General features: G+C 45.7%; 1 protein-coding gene across 1 annotated transcript in view; it reads right to left on the reverse strand.

The window, feature by feature from the left end:
* Window positions 1-5,755, reverse strand: part of SYNDIG1L (synapse differentiation inducing 1 like) — a 94,051-nt gene extending 88,296 nt beyond the window's left edge. Inside the window, exon 1 of the mRNA XM_083447185.1 lies at window positions 5,692-5,755. The gene's annotated coding sequence lies outside the window, so the exon portion shown is untranslated. The remainder of the gene's footprint in view (window positions 1-5,691) is intronic.
* Between the last annotated feature and the right edge of the window lie 17,706 nt (window positions 5,756-23,461).

The following is a 23,461-nucleotide window of genomic DNA, read 5'->3' on the forward strand; positions in this document are numbered from 1 at the left end:
TCATTGTTATTTTTAATATATAAATATTCGTTTTACCTCTCCCTTCAAAGACCAGCAACACTTTTAAAAACAGCAGTGTCATCTGTTATATGTCCCCAGACAACGTAGCTACAAATTCCCTGTTGTGCTGTGGAAGGTGATATCAAATTTTGCTATTCAAATAGGAATTTTACAGCAGGAGGAGAAAGCAGACAGTTATCAAAGCACTGTCCAACTGTGAAAGATGGAAAATTGATCTGAGAAAATACCGTGCACTTCCAAGCACAGGGTAATGTGGCCAAAGTGAAATTGAATTGGCTCTACATAGTGAATTCCATAAATTAGTCTATAGTTTAAAATAATGTAATGACATTTGTTGTTGTCTTGCCTTTATCCTCTCCCCCGCAGCCAGCACTTTGAAAGTTGAAAGGAACCAGATAAGAATATTATTACTTTTCTTTTCTTCTTAAGATCCATGTTGAATGTAAACCCTTGATTTGGAAATGTTTCAACGCTTTTAACTAGTTTGCCGCCATAATTTCAAATGTTGTTTTTGGCCATATAACTCTTGCCCTGAATTGTCTGGTCTTGCTGCTGTAATGGTTCTAGGGGTTGCTCATGCGTAAGTTGCTGCTACTCCTGGCTAGGTTGCCTGGTTGAACCCTTTCTGTCTGGACAGCCTCAAGTTCCGTGGCTGCTTCAGTCGCTGGCAGAATCTGTCAGTGGGCGTTTCTTGAACCTCTTCCAGCATAGAAGCTGTTTGACGCCCAGTCTCCTCCTACTCTGCCTGCGCGGAAGTCTTCTGCGCAAAGAGGGTGTGGGCAGCGGAGTACCCGTGCTCTCTCCGCTGGTCTCCGGCGAGGAGTCCTGGAGCCACCTCTCCGATTCCCCCATCTGCCCCCCTTCTCCACTGGTGTTACGCTGATTTCCTTCCCCAGCGGATGGGCTGTCTCTCCCCCTACTGGGACCCTCTCCGCCATCCCTCTGGAGCCTTCTCTCCGCCTCCAGCTCCGATGGCAGTTCCCTGACAGCTTCATATCAGCGGCATGTTTCCAGCCCTCTCTTTACACAGCAAACCTAAACGCATGATTGAAAAAGCCCCATGGAAGGCAGACGGACTTATGTCTGAGCAAACATGCACAGGGTTGCCTTGCAGGGCTCTCTATCTGCTTGCCTTTGATATTATCTCTACCCTCATCCTCCCTTTAAAATCCTTTCTTGTCTCCTGCATTAGAAATGTTCTAAAACACATGCCCGTGTGAAGGATGCAGCAAGCACCAGTCCCTCATGCTGCCTGTTCTTCGGCATCAATTATAAATTTGCTTTTCACTTTGCACCCAGTGGGGGGATACACAAAGCCCAACACTCCCTGAGCATTATGTCTGAAATGGTTCTCTGAAGAAGAACAAAAGCTTACACACAAGGCAGCAATAGTTTCTGAAATTTCCAGCATCATCTCTACCTGGCAATCCAAATATACCCCTTTTGGGTCTGTTTCTTCCATGCTGAAACAGCAAACCAGAGACCTGGGTCTTTTGAACCCTCGGGTAAGGTAAAGGTAAAGGTAAAGGTACCCCTGCCCGTACGGGCCAGTCTTGCCAGACTCTAGGGTTGTGCGCTCATCTCACTCTATAGGTCGGGAGCCAGCGCTGTCCGCAGACACTTCCGGGTCACGTGGCCAGCGTGACAAGCTGCATCTGGTGAGCCAGCGCAGCACACAGAACACCGTTTACCTTCCCGCTGATAAGCGGTCCCTATTTATCTACTTGCACCCGGAGATGCTTTCGAACTGCTAGGTTGGCAGGCGCTGGGACCGAACGACGGGAGCGCACCCCGCTGCAGGGATTCGAACCGCCAACCTTTAACCCACAGCGCCACCCGCATCCCATGAACCCTCGGGACTCCTTGACAATTGACAACTGACCCACAAGATGTGGCAGCTTGAAGGCTTTTTAAAGGGGGATTGGCCACTGCAATGGTGGATGAGGCTATCAATAGCTATTAGTAAAGATGACTATTGTTACACCTCTTATGTTAGGTGTGTGTTTATGATCTATGTAGTCATGTGTGCTCTTTCTGTGTCAAGTATTCTGTTTGTTCTTCCCTTATAAAGGTAAAGGGACCCCTGACCATTAGGTCCAGTCGTGACTGACTCTGGGGTTGCGGCGCTCATCTCGCTTTATTGGCCAAGGGAGGCGGCGTACAGCTTCCGGGTCATGTGGCCAGCATGACTAAGCCAAGCAGTGCACGGAAACGGCGTTTACCTCCCCGCCAGAGTGGTACCTATTTATCTACTTGAACTTTGACGTGCTTTCAAACTTATAAGATGCCTCTAATCCCCCCAGTTAAACTTCTAAGAATAAACTCTGTATCTTTTCTTTATAAACTGCTTTTATCCTTAGTTTTATTACACTCCACCAGTGTTTAATGCCACTGGTTTAATATGAATAAATAGCGAGTGAGGAATGGTGTGAGTAACGAATGAATGCTTAGCTTAGCAAGAACACTCTGCTACCCAGAGTGAAGCAACAGGCAATGTTAGCCTCATCACAAAGTGCGGCATTTCAGCACATACCCAATCACTGGTGTTGCTGGACAAATGTCTCTCTAACCATGCACTGACAGCCTGTGGGAAAGATAATAAAGTGTGTAAAAGAAAAATGCTTGAGCAACTGATACCTGGAGAAAAAAGTATAACTGATTGGCCACAGTGATAGCAGAATGCTGAACTAGATGAGCTTTTGGTCTGATCCAGCGAGGTCTTCTTTTGTTATTACTTGCTGAATACAAGATGCATTCATTTGTGTTCAGGATTGTGCTTTCCCTAGAAGGATAGGATAGTTTTGAAGTGCTTGAAAGGTGGCTGCGATGGCTTCCTGGTGCTCTGGCCCCTGAACCGTGCCTCTGTGCCTCAAAACCAGCACGAATATTCCCCACTAGCATTCACCCGTCAATGGAAACTTCATTGCAATCCCTCTAAGTCACCCATTTGCTTGACGTTTCTCAAGTAGCAGCAAGCATACGCCAAACCCCTGATTCTCCAGAATCTTTCAGAAATCCTGATGTTCACTGTGATGGATGCCGCATGTAGCGTTTGACAGCTCTGAAGTTTCTTTGCTAGACTTTTTATGTTTATATGCCACTGTTTTGTAACACGCAGCTCCCCTGAGTGGGGTACTTCATCTCCTTGAATAGGCACCACTGACCCGTAGCAATGGAGATTCGTGAAAGTGCAACATACTCATTACCATGTTGAACTTCCTCCTGCACAGGTCGGCAGAGGGTCAGATGTGTACATTGAAGTGAGTCTGCTATTAAGGCGTTCAGGGGAACCAACAGCTGCCATGCTTTTTTGTGTTAGCTTGGGAGTGTGGTTTAATTTGAGTTGCGCTGCAGGAAGATGTATAAAATCACCCTTTGCCACCCTCTGATGCTCGTGTTCCCTTCAGGCTACTCTAGACTGTCATTGTAACATGGTGTTTCCTGTATAGGATAGCAAGATTGCAATATGCCTTGTAGGTGTAAAATCAGCTCAAGTCACAAAACACCCATCCTGACCTCATGCTAATGCCAGGACATGATGCTACAAGGATGGCAAAAGGCCATTGTAAGGGATGGGCTAGTAGTCTACTGCTTCTGGATCCTACTTTGATTGCTCTGAATTAGTTTCATCTAAAATAGCACTGAGCCACATCTTCTTCTTCCTTATTGGCAATTCAGGGACACGAAACAATTCTTACAAGGGCTGAGTTGCGAAGCCATTTCAAAGTCCAAGAATCCTCTTTGTTTATTAAGAGTAATAGGCTTCACAGCATCACAGAGTTGTAGAGTCGGAAGGGACCCCAAGGGTCATCTAGTCCAACCCCCTGCAATGCAGGAGTCTCAGCTAAAGCATCCATGACAGATGGCCACCCAAGCTCTGCTTTAAAATCTCCAGAGAAGGAGAGTCCACCACCTTCCAAGGGAGTCTGTTCCACTGTCAAACAGCTCTCACTGTCAGAAAGTTATTCCTGATATTTAACTGGAATCTCCTTTCTTGTAACTTGAAACCCTTGGTTTGGGTCCTACCTTCCGGAGCAGGGGAAAACACGCTTGCTCTTGATAGCCCTTGAGATATTTGAAGATGGCTATCATATCTCTTCTCAGGCTAAACATACCCATTTATAAAGATGTTGAACAACAGCGGGCTCAGGATAGAACCCTGTGCCACCCCAGTTGTCATTTTTTCCCCAGGAAGATGAGGAGCCATTAGCCTATTTGGGTTTGGTCAGTGGTCCCTGTCTCTTGCTCCTATGTACACTGTGAGAGAGCAACCTGGGCCTCTCCTTCAAACTGCCCTGCTAAATGTCCTTGCAAACATCCCTGTTTACAAGTCTTGGTCAATAACTCCTGGTCAAGAGCTCCCATAGGCTGCTGCTGGCTACTAACTCCTCCCCCAACTCCATCAAAGTTGTTGCATGCATAAGTCTGCTTATGCAATGGGACCGTCCCCCCTCTTTCCTCCTGCACCCCCTAAATTTGCTTTGGAGGGCTGCGGGAAACCCCAGAACAAGTTTAGGGGGTACATGAGGGTGGAAAAGTCTAGTTCTACAAGCAGACCTTGTTCCCTGCACTCTTAGTGATACATTGAATTCTACCCAGTATGTCTAACATTCCTTGCCTGAGTACTCATTATATATTGGACAGAATAACATCCATTATCATATTAGACAACCCTAGATCACAACCCTAGATCAGCAATTGTGCCACAATCAGAAAGTGGAAAATGGCCTACAGGCAGTGCAAATAGAAAGGAAATGAGCCAAGCCACACACTACAAGTCAACTCTACAACATATGGTCAATGAATGAAGCATGTAGAAAATATTTGCTCGTTTTACAGAAAAAAGGCTGAGACTAGTGAATGTAACAGTGAATGCGTGGCAGAAGCAGCAGTGTTACTGAGCTCCTTTTACAGCAGATAGCAGTAGATTCCTTATGCATTCAGACATCCTCTTGTACACTCTCATAAACACAGAAAGGACACAAAACACAACTCTCACCCTCATCTTCACCATGCTTGCAGCTGGGGAAGACAAAGAACAGCTCAGCTGAGCCTGAGACTCCTAACCCGGTTCTGATTTGCCCAGCCTGCCCCTTCTCTGCCACATACCAACAGCAGTCTAGCCCTGTGGCAACAAACTCAACAGTAGCTCCTTGTCAACATCTGTTGTGGAGATGGCCAGGCAAGGAACCTGCTCATCTCAAGGTAAGATGAGAACAAAAAGAGTGAGGTCAGGGCGGGTCTTGACTTTCTCTGGCCTCCTGATTCATCTCTTAAGTCTGGGATAAACAGTAAGGATGCTGGCCTATCAGTCCTGTCTCAGTTCTGGAGCATGAGACCACTCACATCCCTCCCATTTCTGGCCCCCTTTACTATCTTTGTCCACCAGTGTCATTTACCTCTCAAGTCCCACAGATACCTGAACAACGGAGCTGCATTGTTTGGTGGTGTTTCTGTTTGTCTCCCTCCATCAGCCCTGTGAGCAAAGAACTAACATCAACTCCATCAGTACCATGGAGAGCTCCCCTTGAATGCTAGCGCCCTAGGTGGCTACTTGCTACCTCAGTTGAAGAGCAGACCCTGACTATAGGCTGACACCTGTTGTCCAGCATCTCCTGTCCCAGTAAGATACCACAACTCTGAAATACCCCCCCAAAGATTTGCTGTTACCTGCTTCCAGGCTCAGCTTGATCTCTCAGCAACCACCAGCCAGCTGCCTATGAAACCGACTGTGTGCATCACTGACGCTATCAATTGGGATAAAAATGCAACAGATTTGCTGGAAACAGAAAATGACTCAGAGGATAAAAAAGTGAAAAGGAAATGGAAAGATCTTCAGGTGAATCTTGCAAAGTGTCATTTTTAGAAACAATGGGAGGTTCAAAGCCTCTCAGTGAGGCTGCCTGAGCAACAAGGAAATGTAACCATGCTAGGATAAGGTGGTAAAATTAAAAGGACCAGAATAAAACACTATACAACCCCACATGATAAAGCCCATACAGCACTGCTCCATCCTATAAATGTGATTGAAAAGATTCCTGCGCTGCAATTTTTACTGCACTTTAATTCAAGGACTGTCATTTTGGTCTTCTCCCCTGCATGGAATGCTGCCTAAACACCTATGCCCTTTAATATAGAGATCTAGTAAATGATAAACAATTTTGCACTGAATGTATACTATTTAGGCTTCAGCCGTTTCTGTTTCAGTTTGCTGATTAAAGTCTTTGTTCTAGCATTTTATCAAAAGATCAATACTATTTCTTCTACTAAGATTTTCATTCCTATTCATCCATGGAGCATCACCATATATGTTAAAACTGAATGCCAGGCTAATGTTGGACGTGCGCTATGCGCACAATGTCATCCTTTGGCCTGCAATTATTCATAATTCCATGGTATTCAGAGATGTGCTCAGCTCTCCTCTACTCTCTGATCATACCATTGAACTGAAATGGCAGCTGTTCTTGAGAAAAGTAATGTTTCGGTAGGTTCAGTTTTGCTACATGCCCTGGATCAATAATCCATCAATAATCCTGAGCCGTCTCAGTGAGCATCTGCCTGTTCACCTCATTTAGAATGCCTCTCTCCTCCCCATTATCTCCTTTCCTTCTCAGCATGCCACACATCTCCATCTTCCACCCTGTTTCCCCCCCTTTAATTTTTTTTTTCTAAGTAGGTCACTATTCCCTCTTGCCCTCTCATTTATTCTCTCTCCACTAATCTACATCTATATTTTTTATTTACTCCTATCTCTCTTGTTCAGTTTGCTCCGTCTTTTTTCTTTTCTTTATGAACTGTTCATTTCATTGACAATTACCATAAAAAGATATTCATGAAGAAATAGCAAAAAGCCTCCCCTACTCCTCCGCAAACCAAATTTATTTCACATTTTGTCCATTCTCTATTTTAAAAGCAACCAACTTCAAATGAGCCATGTATGCACTGAGAGGATTTGCATTACTACAGAAATGAAAAGGCTGATGGAGAAGATTGGTTATTTTGCTCAATGACCATCAGGCTCTGATCTCCTTTTATAATTGACCATGAAGATTAGTAAGGATGATAATAATGGTTCTCGTGTTGTGTTTTTCACCCATTGCCTTTGGCCTGAAATGCATATTTTGTTTGGGCAGCATTTATTCTGATATAGGCACATTTTGTGCTATGGTACTCTGACTTATCCCTTGTTTCCCTGAACATCAACTCAGCTGAGTTACTTGCTCTGTGGGCAAGCTCACCCAAGCCAGGATGCAGAGCAGAGACGATGAACCTGTGGCTCTCCAGAGGTTGTTGAACTCCAACTCCCATCATTCCTGGCCAATGGTCATGCTGGCTGAGGCTGATGGGAGTTGGAGTCTAACACGTTTTCCACTGCTGCAGTACAGGAATGAAAAGAATCAGCAATCTTAGCTTGCCTCACCCTCTCATCTCTCCAATGTCCCCAAGTTACACTAGAAAAAGATCGCAGCTATGCCCTTCATAGGGTGGTTTGTTTGCTGGCTGGCTGGCAACTACATTTATCTTTGATATGCTAAATCTCTCCTTGCAGGAGCTTTTTATGCATTCTGAGTGATATTCCACACATGAAGTCCCATCTCACACTGTTATATGTGTAACCTGCGTCTCTTACATCTTACAGAGTGTGCAAAGCTCCTGTCCAAACAAGCTGAGAGGTAACAGATCATTCATTTAATGAGGGGCTTGTATACTTGATGAAGGTTCATCAACATATCTCCAGTATGCAATGCTTTTTGATGTTTCCAGAGGGAGAAGCAAAATTATGCATTTTGGGGGCAGGAGCCCACTTTGCCTCCATAGTCCAATTGCAAGCAATACTGCCTGCAGCTATTGGAATTTGCTATTTTTCATTTGTTTCCCCTGTTGATATACCTGGACAAATGTAGCTCACACTCAGTGATCTCTGCAAATCAAAGCAGGTCCCCAACTGTCAGTGGGAGCATTAGCCATGCTGGGGACCCCTCTTGCAATGGTGTGAGCTGTTTCAATAAGATAATGAGAAATTAGCCAAGTGTTTATGAACAGATGCTCTTTCCTCTGAGAAAAGCAGGGCTTGTTTTGTTGTTTGAACAAATCTTTCACCTAAGCTGTTGCTAGCTGTGATGGTGCTGATTTGATGTGACGCACACCATTCATCTTCATAAAAGTTTTAAGCCCAAGAGAGACAAACTGAGGCTTGTTGTCACTTACTAGCGGCTCTGGTGAAACATGACAGATGAACATCATGTACCACCTCTTCCAGCCAGCGTTTTCGTGGGAGTAGCAAAAAACTCATTTACTTGGTTCAGAAGGTGACTGCCTTTTCCTTCTTCGCATCCCTCCTGAAAATCTCTCATACTACAAAATATACAGGAGATGGCCCAGCAATTAGATTTATTTTCAAAGTGTCTTCTCACACCGATGAGGCTTCTCAGAGATTGCTCATTTTGGATAATGCCCAATGGAAAGTATTAACTTTGAGATGCACATTTCCCATAAAACAATTCCTGGTTTGGGGACTTTTGATATGATGCTACTATTAATTACCAACATACAACAATTGAATAAATCAAGGACTGCGGCATTTTTTCATCTCCGCCAAGCTAAGCAGTTGGCCCCCTATCTCCCTCGCCCTGACCTAGCCATTGTGATCCACGCGACGGTCACCTCCAGACTGGATTATTGTAACTCGCTCTACGTGGGACTGCCCTTGAGACTGACCCAGAAACTCCAGCGGGTGCAGAATGCCGCAGCAAGACTCCTTACGGGGTCCTCGCCACGGGATCACATTCATCCGGTGCTATACCAGCTGCACTGGCTCCCAGTGGAGTACAGGATCAGGTTTAAGGTGCTGGTTTTAACCTTTAAAGCCCTATACGGCCTAGGACCCTCGTACCTACGGGACCGCCTCTCCTGGTATGCCCCACAGAGAAACCTACGGTCTGCAAATAAAAACATCCTGAAGGTCCCAGGCCTCAGAGAGGTTAGGCTGGCCTCAACTAGAGCCAGGGCCTTCTCGGCTGTGGCTCCAATCTGGTGGAACGCTCTGTCACAAGAGACTAGGGCCCTGCGGGACCTGACATCTTTCCGCAGGGCCTGAAAGACAGAGTTGTTCCACCAGGCCTTTGATCAGGGCCCAGCCTGACTCCCTCCTCTGGCAACCTGCACAGAATTTTGCTTAACGGTTGCCATTAATTTGATTTTAATTAATTTTTATAATGGAATGTTTTTAGAATGTTGGATTATTTGATTGTTTGATTATTTAATTGTTGTTAGCCGCCCTGAGCCCGGCTTCGGCTGGGAGGGTGGGATATAAATAAAATTTATTATTATTATTATTATTATTATTATTATTATTATTATTATTATTCTATGAAGTTTCCCCAGATAGACCCCCACTATATTTATTTCTTAATTGTGTAAAAATATGGGCTCAGCTTCTCCTAACCTAATCTCTAAATTCAATGAAACTATAAAAACAAATTTAAATCAATAATCAAATGCAATACAATTAATAGCCGGGGGTAAGGGGGCAAGGCTGCAGGGTCTGTTGTTGTTGTTTAGTCGTTCAGTCGTGTCCGACTCTTCGTGACCCCATGGACCAGAGCACGCCAGGCACTTCTGTCTTCCACTGCCACCCGCAGTTTGGTCAGATTCATGTTTGTAGCTTCGAGAACACTGTCTAACCATCTCGTCCTCTGTCGTCCCCTTCTCCTTGTGCCCTCCATCTTTCCCAACATCAGGGTCTTTTCCAGTGAGTCTTCTCTTCTCATGAGGTGGCCAAAGTATTGGAGCCTCAGCTTCACGATCTGTCCTTCCAGTGAGCACTCAGGGCTGATTTCCTTAAGAATGGATGCGTTTGATCTTCTTGCAGTCCATGGGACTCTCAAGAGTCTCCTCCAGCACCATAATTCAAAAGCGTCAATTCTTCGGCGATCAGCTTTCTTTATGGTCCAGCTCTCACTTCCATACATCACTACTGGGAAAACCATAGCTTTTACTGTACGGACCTTTGTTGGCAAGGTGATGTCTCTACTTTTTAGAATGCTATCTAGGTTTGCCATTGCTTTCCTCCCAAGAAGCAGGCGTCTCTTAATTTCGTGGCTGCTGTCACCATCTGCAGTGATCATGGAACCCAAGAAAGTAAAATCTCTCACTGCTTCCATTTCCTCCCCTTCTATTTGCCAGGAGGTGATGGGACCAGTGGCCATGATCTTCGTTTTTTTGATGTTGAGCTTCAGACCATATTTTGTGCTCTCCTCTTTCACCCTCAATAAAAGGTTTTTTAATTCCTCCTCACTTTCTGCCATCAAGGTTGTGTCATCTGCATATCTGAGGTTGTTGATATTTCTTCCAGCAATCTTAATTCCGGCTTGGGATTCATCCAGCCCAGCCTTTCGCATGATGAATTCTGCATATAAGTTAAATAAGTAGGGAGACAATATACAGCCTTGTCGTACTCCTTTCCCAATTTTGAACCAATCAGTTGTTCCATATCCAGTTCTAACTGTAGCTTCTTGTCCCACATAGAGATTTCTCAGGAGACAGATGAGGTGATCAGGCACTCCCATTTCTTTAAGAACTTGCCATAGTTTGCTGTGATCGACACAGTCAAAGGCTTTTGCATAGTCAATGAAGCAGAAGTAAATGTCTTTCTGGAACTCTCTAGCTTTCTCCATAATCCAGCGCATGTTTGCAATTTGGTCTCTGGTTCCCCTGCCTCTTCTAAATCCAGCTTGCACTTCTGGGAGTTCTCGGTCCACATACTGCTTGAGCCTTCCTTGAAGAATTTTAAGCATAACCTTGCTAGCGTGTGAAATGAGTGCAATTGTGCGGTAGTTGGAGCATTCTTTAGCACTGCCCTTCTTTGGGATTGGGATGTAGACTGACCTTCTCCAATCTTCTGGCCACTGCTGAGTTTTCCAAACTTGCTGGCATATTGAGTGTAGCACCTTAACAGCATCGTCTTTTAAAATTTTAAATAGTTCAGCTGGAATGCCATCACTTCCACTGGCCTTGTTATTTGCAATGCTTTCTAAGGCCCATTTGACTTCACTCTCCAGGATGTCTGGCTCAAGGTCAGCAACCACACTACCTGGGGTGTACGAGACATCCATATCTTTCTGGTATAATTCCTCTGTGTATTCTTGCCACCTCTTCTTGATGTCTTCTGCTTCTGTTAGGTCCTTACCACTTTTGTCCTTTATTATGGTAATCTTTGAACGAAATGTTCCTTTCATATCTCCAATTTTCTTGAACAGATCTCTGGTTCTTCCCATTCTGTTGTTTTCCTCTATTTCTTTGCATTGCTCATTTAAGAAGGCCTTCTTGTCTCTCCTTGCTATTTTTTGGAATTCTGCATTCAATTTCCTGTATCTTTCTCTATCTCCCTCGCATTTTGCTTGCCTTCTCTCCTCTGCTATTTGTAAGGCCTCATTGGACAGCCACTTTGCTTTCTTGCATTTCCTTTTCATTGGGATGGTTTTCGTTGCTGCCTCCTGTATAATGTTTCGAGCCTCCATCCATAGTTCTTCAGGCACTCTGTCCAGTAATTCTAAATCCTTAAACCTGTTCCTCACTTCCACTGTGTATTCATAAGGGATTTGGTTTAGATTGTATCTTACCGGCCCAGTGGTTTTTCCTACTTTCTTCAGTTTAAGCTTGAATTTTGCTATAAGAAGCTGATGATCTGAGCCACAGTCAGCTCCAGGTCTTGTTTTTGCTGACTGTATAGAGCTTCTCCATCTTTGGCTGCAGAGAATATAATCAATCTGATTTCGATGCTGCCCATCTGGTGATGTCCATGTGTAGAGTCGTCTCTTGTGTTGTTGGAAAAGAGTGTTTGTGATGACCAGCTTGTTCTCTTGACAGAACTCTATTAGCCTTTGCCCTGCTTCGTTTTGAATTCCAAGACCAAATTTGCCAGTTGTTCCTTTTATCTCTTGATTCCCTACTTTAGCATTTCAATCCCCTATAATGAGAAGAACATCCTTCTTTGGTGTCACTTCTATAAGCTGTTGTAAGTCTTCATAGAATTGGTCAATTTCAGTTTCTTCAGCACCAGTAGTTGGTGCATAAACTTGGATTACTGTGATGTTAAAAGGTCTGCCTTGGATTCGTATCAAGATCATTCTATCATTTTTGAGATTGCATCCCAGTACAGCTTTCGCCACTCTTTTGTTGACTAGGAGGGCCACTCCATTTCTTTTACGGGTTTCTTGCCCACAGTAGTAGATATGATAGTCATCCGAACTGAATTCGCCCATTCCCGTCCATTTTAGTTCACTGATGCCCAGGATGTCAATGTTTATTCTTGCCATCTCATTTTTGACCACATCCAACTTACCCAGGTTCATGGTTCTTACATTCCAGGTTCCTATGCAATATTTTTCTTTACAGCATTGGACTTTCCTTTCGCTTCCATGCATATCCGCAACTGAGCGTCCTTTCGGCTTTGGCCCAGCCGCTTCATCAGCTCTGGATCTACTTGTACTTGTCCTCCGCTCTTCCCCAGTAGCATGTTGGACGCCTTCCGACCTGAGGGGCTCATCTTCCAGCGTCATAGCTTTTATATACCTGTTGTCTTTGTCCATGGAGTTTTCTTGGCAGGGATACTGGAGTGGCTTGCCGATTCCTACTCCAGGTGGATCACGTTTGGTCAAAACTCTCCACTATGACCTGTTCATCTTGGGTGCCCTGCTCGGCATAGTTCATAGCTTCTCTGAGTTCTTCAAGCCCCTTCGCCACAGCAAGGCAGTGATCCGTGAAGGGGTGGGACATGTAAAAGAGCCATGGGACATGTAAAAGAAGCCATGGGACATGTAAAAGAGGCAAAGTTTGCATCATGGCAAAGTTTGCATCATGTCTGAAATTGGCATGGACATCTTTACCTTATGTGGGTCACAAAATAGAGACCAAAGAACATTGGGTGGGCTCGTTGAAAAAAACCCTCGTTGAGAGTCCTATGTCTGCATACCAATCTGATACAATGGTCAGGGAGAAGGCTGCCCTCACAACCCACCAGGATACAGGACACAGACTGATGCCTGCTGGTGCCACAATGCCACCTCAGTAATAGAGCCAAGGTCAGAGCTAGCTGAGAGGGAGAGCAAGGTGACAGAAAGCACAGCTCCATTGTCATGAGGATGGAGACACTTTCAGGAACCCATAATGCGTAGCTCCGACAGGGGTGTAGTTTCTGCCAAGCCTGTAACGGGCAGCTTGTAAGCCAGCCAGGCACCAGCCGGTGAATATCAGTGCAGAACTCTCTGGATGCACAAATTGTTGAAAGCTTGAGGAAAGATGAGGGCAACAGGTTCTTCCAATCCCTGCCCTTTCAAGTTTAAGCCCTAGCTAAGGAGGGCAGGTATAGTGAGCCCTCCTCACCACCTCCCACACTATGGAATGGCTTTATCAGGTTCCCACGCAGCCATGTGCAAGAATTTCAAACAGTGTGCCTTGAATGTCCAAGTGGATGCATGTGGTGGTCATGGTAGGAATTACAGGACCAGAGGTCCTCCTCTAAGTAGGCTTTTTGAGCGGAATGTTTTTAAGGATTCCTTCTCAGTTGTTTGGAAGAGAGCCCTACGTATCTCCATGCTAGACTTTCAACTGAAGATGCGTCCATTTCTACCCATTCACGTTCACTGTACAGTCTGAATGCCCAAATGACTACGGCAGGAAGAACAGCAGCGGACACAAGATGCATCTGCTCAGGTGTACGAAAACTACAACCTGGGAGACAGGAGGCATCTTTCCCTGCCGGCCTGCTCTGCTGCTTTTAGCTGCCTTTATTTGTTCTGAATGATGCATTTTATTGCCTTGCCGTTGTGTATCTTATGATTTATTTTCTACTTGTCCAGGTATCCATATAGATGAAGGATGAGCCATAAATATTTGAAATAATAAATAAAGTGAAACAACAGCTGTCGTACATCAGCCAGCATCTGCTATATGCCAGCCTTGTGACCATCCACACACCTGTATCGGTGATGGGTGGGCTCGCATTTTTAAAAATTATAATTAATAAATAAAGTGGGGAGTGGGGGAAGGAACTGCTGCCATACATCAGCCTGCATCTGCAATAAACATTGCAATATTTCCCTGTTCTGTCTCTCAAGCTGCAGGAAGTTTATGGCAGATATTTGGAGAAATTGCTTTGGTTAATTCAGGTAAGGAGGACGAGGAAGCACAAGCAAGAGGCCATTGTGGTGTCTTCCTCTGCCTTGGTCAGACCATACCTGGAGTAAAGGTAAAGGTAAAGGGACCCCTGACCATTAGGTCCAGTCGTGGCTGACTCTGGGGTTGCGGCGCTCATCTCGCTTTATTGGCCAAGGGAGCCGGCGTTCAGCTTCCGGGTCATGTGGCCAGCATGACTAAGCTGCTTCTGGTGAACCAGAGCAGCACATGGAAATGCCGTTTACCTTCCCGCCAGAGCGGTACCTATTTATCCACTTGCACTTTGACGTGCTTTCAAACTGCTACACCTGGAGTACCTTATACCTGGAGTACTGTGTCCAATTCTGGGCACCACAATTTAAGATGTTGACAAGCTGGAATGGGTGCAGACGATGGTAACAGAGATGAGCAAGAGGCTGAAAACCAAGTCTTATGAGAAACGCTTGAGGGTGTTGGGTATGTTTAGCCTAGAAAAGAGGACACTAAAAGGAGATAAGATAGCCATCTTCAAATATCTCAAGGGCTGTCACATGGAAGAGGGAACAAGGTTGTTTTCGCCTTCTCTGGAGAGTAGGACTCAAAGCAATGGCTTCAAATGACAAGAAAGGAGATTATTTCTGAACTTTCTGACAGCAAGATCTGTTCAACAGTGGAACGGTCTCCCTCAGAAAGTTGTGGACTCTCCTTCATTGGAGGTTTCTAAACAGAGGTTATTGGGATGCGGGTGGCGCTGTGGTCTAAACCACTGAGCCTTGGGCTTGCCGATCAGTAGGTTGGCGGTTTGAATCCCCACAACGGAGTGAGCTCCCGTTGCTCGGTTCCAGCTCCTGCCAACCTAGTAGTTCGAAAGCACTCCAAAAATGCAAGTAGATAAATAGGTACCGCTATGGCGGGAAGGTAAACGGTGTTTCCGTGCGCTGCTCTGGTTTCGCCAGAAGCAGCTTGGTCATGCTGGCCACATGACCTGGAAAAACTGTGGACAAACGCCGGCTCCCTTGGCCTGTAAAGCAAGATGGGCGCCGCAACCCCAGAGTTGTCTGCAACTGGACTTAACTGCCAGGGGTCCTTTATCTTTAAGCAGAGGTTGGATGGCCATCTGTCATGGATGCTTTAGCTGAGATTCCTGCATTGTAGGGAGTTGGACTAGAAGACCCTTTGTGTCCCTTGCAACTCGACAACTCTGTGATTCTATGGTCCCACACCTTCCCCCCAAACCCCCTCAGTCCAGGAGATCTGAGTTCAGCAGTCCCAGAAAAAGAGAGAATTCGCAGTCCCTCTGGAGCAAAACAGAACACTATCCCTTTAACCTTCCTCCAGGAAGTTGGAGCCTAGGGCACACACATCGGTGCAGGATAGTTTAAACTCTCATTGCCAGTGGAAAATATTTGTCAAGTTGCTCATCAACCTGGTCTTGGGTGCTTCCAAATGTGGACAGTGTAGCAGCAGCCAGAGCCCAAACACTGCTGTCCTGCTTTAAGCTGCAAATGTAAAAATTACTGCAGACATTCATATTGCACAGCTTGAAGCAACTGGATGCATAAAAACTGACTCCTTTTGGAATAAAACATTGTCCAGACCCTGAAGTATTGTTCAAAGCTTTACTAACCTCAACCTCTTCAAAAACAGTTCCAAAATGTTCAAAATGATACATCCAAATAATTCCATAAGACATATGCCTGTCCAAGAGATAGGTTCATCTTCTTAGAAATAAAATGACTTATGATCACAGCTGACAAACATAGCTCTCTCTCACACACAGGCTCCATGAGCCTGCATTTCAGCCCAAGGCTGTTTGCTCCTGGAGTGAATCATTTACACATCCTTCTCCCAGGGAGCCCGGGAAAACAGCCACCCCCCTTCCAAGATGCCAAATCTGCAACTGAATACCTTCATCACATGGTATAAGGCTAAACACTCAGTTTAAGAGCAGAGAACATCCCAGTTAATTATCAACTAGTTAGAGCAGAGGCCCCAGGACCCCACCATTCACCTTAGATAATAAACTCAGGGACACAAATATTTTGAGCTAATGGTTACTTAGGCCACAACTTTATTGATTACAGATGTGAACGGTTTGGCTTAGCCATTTGGGTGAAGCCAGACTATATCCTGACTCTCCTGCCCATCTGCAGGAAATCTCAAGGGGTCAACTACCAATAGGGGGAGCCCTATGATATACATTGATTAAGAGCTCCCCAAGGGTCACCAATGGGCCTAGCCCACGCCCAGTCTTCGGACAGGAACCACACCCCTGGATCTCTGTAACAGGATACCCTTAGCATGGAGGGGCAGGTGGAGGCAACAACCTCCCCTCCCATAACAAGGCTTAAAAAGGTAAAGGTCCAGTCGTGGACGACTCTGGGGTTGCGGCGCTCATCTTGCTTTATTGGCCGAGGGAGCTGGCGTACATGACTAAGCCGCTTCTGGCGAACCAGAGAAGCACACGGAAACGCCGTTTACCTTCCTGCCACAGCGGTACCTATTTATCCACTTGCACTTTGACGTGCTTTTGAACTGCAAGGTTGGCAGGAGTTGGGACCGAGGAATGGGAGCTCACCCCGTTGCGGGGATTCGAACCGCCGACCTTCTGATCGGCAAGTCCTAGACTCTGTGGTTTAACCCACAGCGCTACCCGTGTCCCTTATAACAAGGCTTACCCAATGCCTAACCTTATAAAGACGATTGCTACAAGGTAGGCGAAAACCAATAAGGCAACCGATATTAGTCCATAGCAAGGCCAAAGTCAAGCAACACATAAAAAGAGGGTGGGTGGGCTGGGTGATCTGACAAAGGAAGCAAAAAGGAGGCCGTCGCCCCAGCCATGCCGAGATTTAAACGGCAGCAGCCACACCCCTGGCTAACCTGATTGGTCAGCCAGGGGGCGTGATATGGCTGGGAGTGCCGATGATGCGGGCGGCATCACTCCGCCCCCTGCCAGGTCACAGAGAGGTCCTGGATGCCCGCCCGCAACTCCATCCAGAGCCAGTGTGGTGTAGTGGTTAAGAGCGGTAGTCTCATAATCTGGTGAACCGGGTTCGCTTCCCCGCTCCTCCACATGCAGCTGCTGGGTGACCTTGGGCCAGTCACACTTCTTCGAAGTCTCTCAGCCCCACTCACCTCACAGAGTGTTTGTTGTGGGGGAGGAAGGGAAAAGGAGATTGTTAGCCGCTTTGAGACTCCTGAAGGGGAGTGAAAGGCGGGATATCAAATCCAAACTCTTCTTCTTCTTCTTCTTCTTCTTCTTCTTCTTCTTCTTCTTCTTCTTCATCCCCCAGGGAAGAATAGTCCTCTCAGTTTGCTGCCATGGAAAATCCCCAATGTTCGCAATACACATCCAGGCACCATCCATTTCAGAGTCAATTAAACAATTGTACTTAACAAGAACAACTGCTTTCAGACTTCTGAAATCCAAATAATATCCTGAAGTCAGGTGGGCAAGTCTCCCTTTTTCCAACATGTGGTGGAAAGGGGTGGTTTTTATTTAGAGAATAGTCTCGGGGGGGGGGGGGGAGAGGTTAAATACTCTCCTGCCCTCCCCACCCTGCTGCACTCCTGATCATGATCTCCACCCTCCCTCACCTCACTGCAGGAAGGATGGCAAGAAACAAATGCAAAGGGAAGGGTTAGCATGGGTAGGCAAACTAAGGCCCGGGGGCCGGATCTGGCCCAATCGCCTTCTAAATCCAGCCTGCGGACAGTCCTGAAATCAGCATGTTTTTACATGAGTAGAATGTGTCCTTTTATTTAAAATGCATCTCTGGGTTATTTGTGGGGCCTAGGATTTAATTCATTTCCCCCCAGAATATAGTCCAGCCCCCCACAAGGTCTGAGGGACAGTGGACCGGCCCCCTGCTGAAAAAGTTTGCTCCCCCCCAGTGGCGTAGCATGGGTTGTCAGCACCCGGGGCAAGGCAAGTAATTTGCGCCCCCCCCCCCCGCTGCACTGTCCCTCCCCCAGATAGTCCCTCTCTCTCTCTCTGCACCGGACCGCACGCCTGGCACCCTCCCCTCCACAGTGGGCGGCGACCCGGCGGCTCGGATCGGATTCGCACAGCCAGCACTGCAGTGAGAGAGAGTGAGTGAGCCAGGTAGGGGCAGAGAGCTGCGAGTGCGAGTGCCCCCCCCCCGATGTTGCGCCCGGTGCGGCCGGCCCCCCCTGCACCCCCCACGCTACGCCACTGCTCCCCCCTGGGTTAAAGACTTAAAGTGATAGAGCTGATTGCTAGAGAGGAGAGGCAGAACTTACTGAAGGAAAAGGCTAGACTAGAGCAATCTAGTGAAGAGCTCTGCCTGCCACCCCCAACCTGATGCCCTCCAGATGTTTTGACTAGAAGCTCCATCAGCCTCAGCCAACAAACTGAAATGGATGGAAGTTATAGTCCAGAATGTTTTGGGGAGGCTGAGCTGTAGGATGGGTCATCTGCACTGCTGCCCATTGATTTTTTTAAAAAGACATATTTCATTACACACACAAGAAGCAACAATCTGAAAGCCAAGCAAGAAAACACAGGAGTGGGAAGTTTTGTTCACAGTGTCATGGAGATGCCTTGTAGAAAGCAAGTGAACAACTACAGAAGCAGCCTTTGTCTCAGGGTTCTGCAGTGCCCTGTCTGAGATGGTAGCATTGGACCTCTAGTCTGTTCCACTCCTGACTGGTCTACCTGCCTGCAGAGACCTCAGCTTGCAGCCAATCCCTGATTAGAACTGCAGGTGCTTCCCAGCCTGCTCCTGGGTAGGTGCCTCATCTGCAGGCTCCAGTTGTGGACTGAATACCTGCATGCCCTCACCAAACACACACACACACACACACACACACACACACGGCCATGTAATGATTTCTTCCTATCTTGGAATTGCCACATTGACAATTTAAAACCAACATGATTGATTTGAGGTGCGTGTGTGTGTTTTGTTTGCCTTCCGGCCACTTTTTCCATAACCCCAGCATTAGGCATTGGACAATTTAAAATTTGCATACAAATTAAATTAAATCTTTTAAATTAATTAATATATGTAAATGGGCAATAACTGGAGGCTTTCCCTGAGAGGACTGGCAACACTAATCATAGTTGCAGTGTTCCTCTGCAAATTATTCTAATGGCTAGCAGGGGAGAATGTTCCTGCTTGCCAAGTTCCAGTTTTAATTCAAATAAGATCGTGCACTGTATGTATGCCCATTTATTTCTATTTAGAGTCATTGTTCTTCCCACGGCAGACACTCAGAATCCCTGAAAAGTCCCCAACACAGTGAAAATAGATAAGGCTCTTTCTTTTCCAACTTGGCTGCTAAAGAAGGCAGGTTTGTCTCTTCCCATGAAGTTTTCTACCTTTATAAGTTATCAGTCTTTCCTAGGACTATGACTAGAATGACAGGTCACCTGCAGACTGTCAGTGTTTTGCAGGAGGGATTCAAGCACATACCAGCTAGTCAGGTTGGTACAATTAAAGTGGATACAGAGAAATATATTTTCAGAACCTATCCTATTTTTTGAGCTTGTATTTTTTTTATTTTAAAAATGTTCTTAAAGGTATTTAAAATTGTTGTAACATGCCCTTGGACCTTGGGCTGAAGGGCAGGTAAAACAACAACAACAACAAGAACAACAACAAAAGATAATATTATTATTAAAGTGGTCTGTTGCCCTAGCAGAACAGAGCTGTTGCGGACTTTTTGCTGTTAGGAAAGTGATTGGGAAAAGAAGTGAAATGTGCCGGACAGGGCAAGCCCTATCATGAGGCAAAGTGAGGCAGCTGCCTCAGGTGACAAATTTTGAGGGGTGGAAAATGGCTAGAAAGGTGTGCCATGTGGTCTGCCCTGCAGCCCCTAAGCTAGGCTTCTGCCCTAGCAGAGCTGACGCATCAGTGAGGCAACCTGAGGCAACCCCCCTTGGGTGGCATGCTTTATGGGGGGGCAGGAGAGTCCCATATAAAGTGGCTTCTGACAAGCCACCAACTTTCTCCAGGCTGCCTGTCGTGGTTCACCTGTAAAACCACCGCAGCAAGGGTCTGATTTCATCTCCCTTCACCAGTCAACCTTAGACAACAGCTTGGGATTTGTTATGCTGGGGCTTGTGCTCCAAAGCGTGAGGATGCTACCGTTATCTGGAGCTGACAAGCCATCACAAAAACACTACTGTCAAACTGACAAAGCCGCCGTAAACATGCCTCCCAACTCTTGCCTGCCTGGAAACTGCAGCAACAGCAAGACGAGAAGCGTTGCACTTCGGGGAGTCAAGCATGGCAAAGATCTGAAGAACACAAACTCTTTGTTTGTCAAGGAATGCTGTGGAGAAAACAGGAACCTGCCATTTTCCCAACATGCAGTGGAGAAAACAGGAACCTGCCATTTTCCATTGTCATTTTAACCTGTTTGTTTTTAAACTGAGTCTTGTCCCTTTGCCAATGGTCTGTAATATATTTTTTTAGGAAAGTCCAGGCATAGAGGAATGGCAAAGCTTCCCCAACCTGGCACCTTCTAGATGTTTTGGAGAAAAAGTTCCATCAGCCCCAGCCAGCAGGACCAGTTGCCAGAGATGTTTAAGGTTTCACAAGAGGGTGAACGTGATATGGATTTTCTCACTGCTTTCCCTCTTGATACTTATTAAGAACGCGCAACGTGTACCTTTGCCAGGTCTTCATTTTGTAGCCAGCACAGCGACTGATTTAAATAGACTGCTTTGGATTGTCTTTTCTTATTTTAAAGCCGGGATGGACAATGTGTGGTTCTCCAGATATTGTTGGACTCCCATCAGCCCTAGCTAGGCTTTACAATGGTCAAGGGTGATGGGAATTGAAGTCCCACAAAATCTACAAGGCCACAGTTTCCCCCTTCCTGCTTTTCATTTCTCTGGCCCTTGTTGGTAAAGAAGAAATGGATAGATTTCTATGAACCACACATTTTTCTCGGGTACAGAACACATTGCTGCAGTTTAATGCTAGGAAAATGCAATAACAGATGCAACAGATGGGCGACCATATAAAGAAATATCATGAGGGATATACACAACAAAGGAGATGGAGGGTAAGTTTATCAATGGCTACTAGTCATGATGGTTATGTTCTGCCTCCATAGGCAGTAATGTCTCTGAATAAAAGTTGCTGGAAACCCAGAGGAAGGGAGAGTGCTGTTGTGCACTGGTCCTCCTTGTAGGTTTCCCACAAGCATTTTGATGACCACTGTGAGAACAGGAAGCCAAAATGGTTGCTCGTCCCTATATCAAAAATACATCTACACAGTCTTTTCACAGTTCATTCCTTTGCCATTTTTTAAAAGTCACATGCTGTCATGTTATCCATGTCCGTCTGCATAGTCAGCACCCTCTAAATATGTTTTGTGAATAATTACAAATAGGTTCATTCCCCTCCCCCCCAATTCTGAATTATTACACAGCCACCTGTACAGGCATGAGCTAAATAAAGCCTTTTTAAAAAAGGTATTTAAAAGTGAGGATAATTAACTCTACAAATGCTGGTAAATAGACCAAAGAGACATTTCACTAGCATTTTTAATCCTTAGCTCTCATATTTAGTAGAGGTTGCCCCTCCCTGCCAGGGTGAAACATCCCAAAATATGAAAGGGGCAGGAAATGACATATGACCCTTTCTACAAGATAGTCAAAGTCTCATCTCAGGAACTGGGCTTCAGCAACCCAAAATTAGATTTTTGCTCAATCGAACGTTCCCTCTGAGCAATTGTCAGCAGTGCTTGTCAGAAAGGAAAAATGCTCCGACTCCATGAGACTGCAGTCCTCGAACCAAATCCTCTGAAACGGAGCCAGTGGTTTCATTGGAACTACTTTGGATTAAGTGATTTGATGGTTGAAGCCCATATCATTCTGTCAGTAGGCTTGGAGGATAACCTTCTGTGACTGAAACAAACACCAGCTCCCTTAGGAGAAAAACAAAACAATCTTTCTAACGAAGTTACCTAAAGTCAAATCCAAACTCCATTAGCAGCTGTGAGTAATACATTGGTTGGGCAATTGCTGCAGAATGACTGCACAGCTCTGAATTCATGTTTAAATGATATCCTGGAAGTTTGTGGAGAGGCATCAATAACCAGCCCATTCTCTCTTTGTTTAACATTGACCAGAACTAGTGATTTTAGGATAAATGGCAGCCGACACAGACCTATGGCATCTTCTGTGCATGGCATCAAGTAGCCTCTCTCTCTCTCTCTCTCTCTGTGTGTGTGTGTGTGTATAAGGTTTTGCACACACTGCCAGGGTGCTGTGGTTTTCCTGTTTTTCCCCATGGGAGTGAATGGGAGCCATGTATTTACAGAGGAGAGACACAGGTAGTATATTCAGTAATAACATTAGTCCAGAGGAAAATGGGTAATTTCAATTATGTGCTAGATGACAACATAAGCATGAAGGGGTGTGTGTGGAATATTATTTATTTATTTATTGAATTTATATACTGTGGTTTGAAGAAAAAGAAGAAGAGGAGGAGGAGGAGGAAGAGGAGGAGGAAAGTTTGCTGCTCATCTGACTGGGTTGCCCCAGCCACTCTGGTCCACTTCCAACAGAATATAAAAACACTGTAAAACATCAAACATTAAAAACTTCCCTATACAGGGCTGCTTTCAGGTATCTTTGGAATGTCACACAGCTGTTCATCTCCTTGACATCTGGTGGGAGGGCATTCCACAGAGCGGGCGCCATTACTGAGAAGGCCCTCTGGCTGGTTCCCTGTAATTTCTCTTCTCACAGTGAGGGAACTGCCAGAAGGCCCTCAGAGATGGACCTCAGTGTCCGGGCTGAACAATGGGTGGGGAGCCGCTCCTTCAGATATATAAAATTAAGGTACCAACTAAATGTGAAAACTTTCATTTGTCTGGGGTGCCAATTGATTGCATAGCTTTAAATCAACAAACTAGGACCACATCCACACCATACATTTAACGCACTATGGCACCATTTTAAACAGTCACAACTTCACCCAGATAATTCTGGGAATCGTGGTTTGAGGGTGTCAACAGCTGTCAGGAGGCTCCTATTCCCCTCACAGGGCTACGATTCTTGGAGTGGTTTAACCATCAATCCACCTTCCCAGGGATCTTTCATTGTCAACACACAACCCCCCACTCTGTGAATGCAACCAGAAAAAGGTTTCCCATCCATGTTTTGGGGGATGCAACCCTGAGTTCTTATGTAAGACAGAGGGAGCAAGTCCCACAAAGACACTTTTTTTTTAGCCTAAAAAACCAAAGAAAATATTTCTTTGTTGTTGTTTAGTCGTTTAGTCGTGTCCGACTCTTCGTG

Source organism: Podarcis tiliguerta (assembly GCF_965153285.1).
Source record: "Podarcis tiliguerta genome assembly, chromosome: 1".
NCBI lineage: Eukaryota > Metazoa > Chordata > Lepidosauria > Squamata > Lacertidae > Podarcis > Podarcis tiliguerta.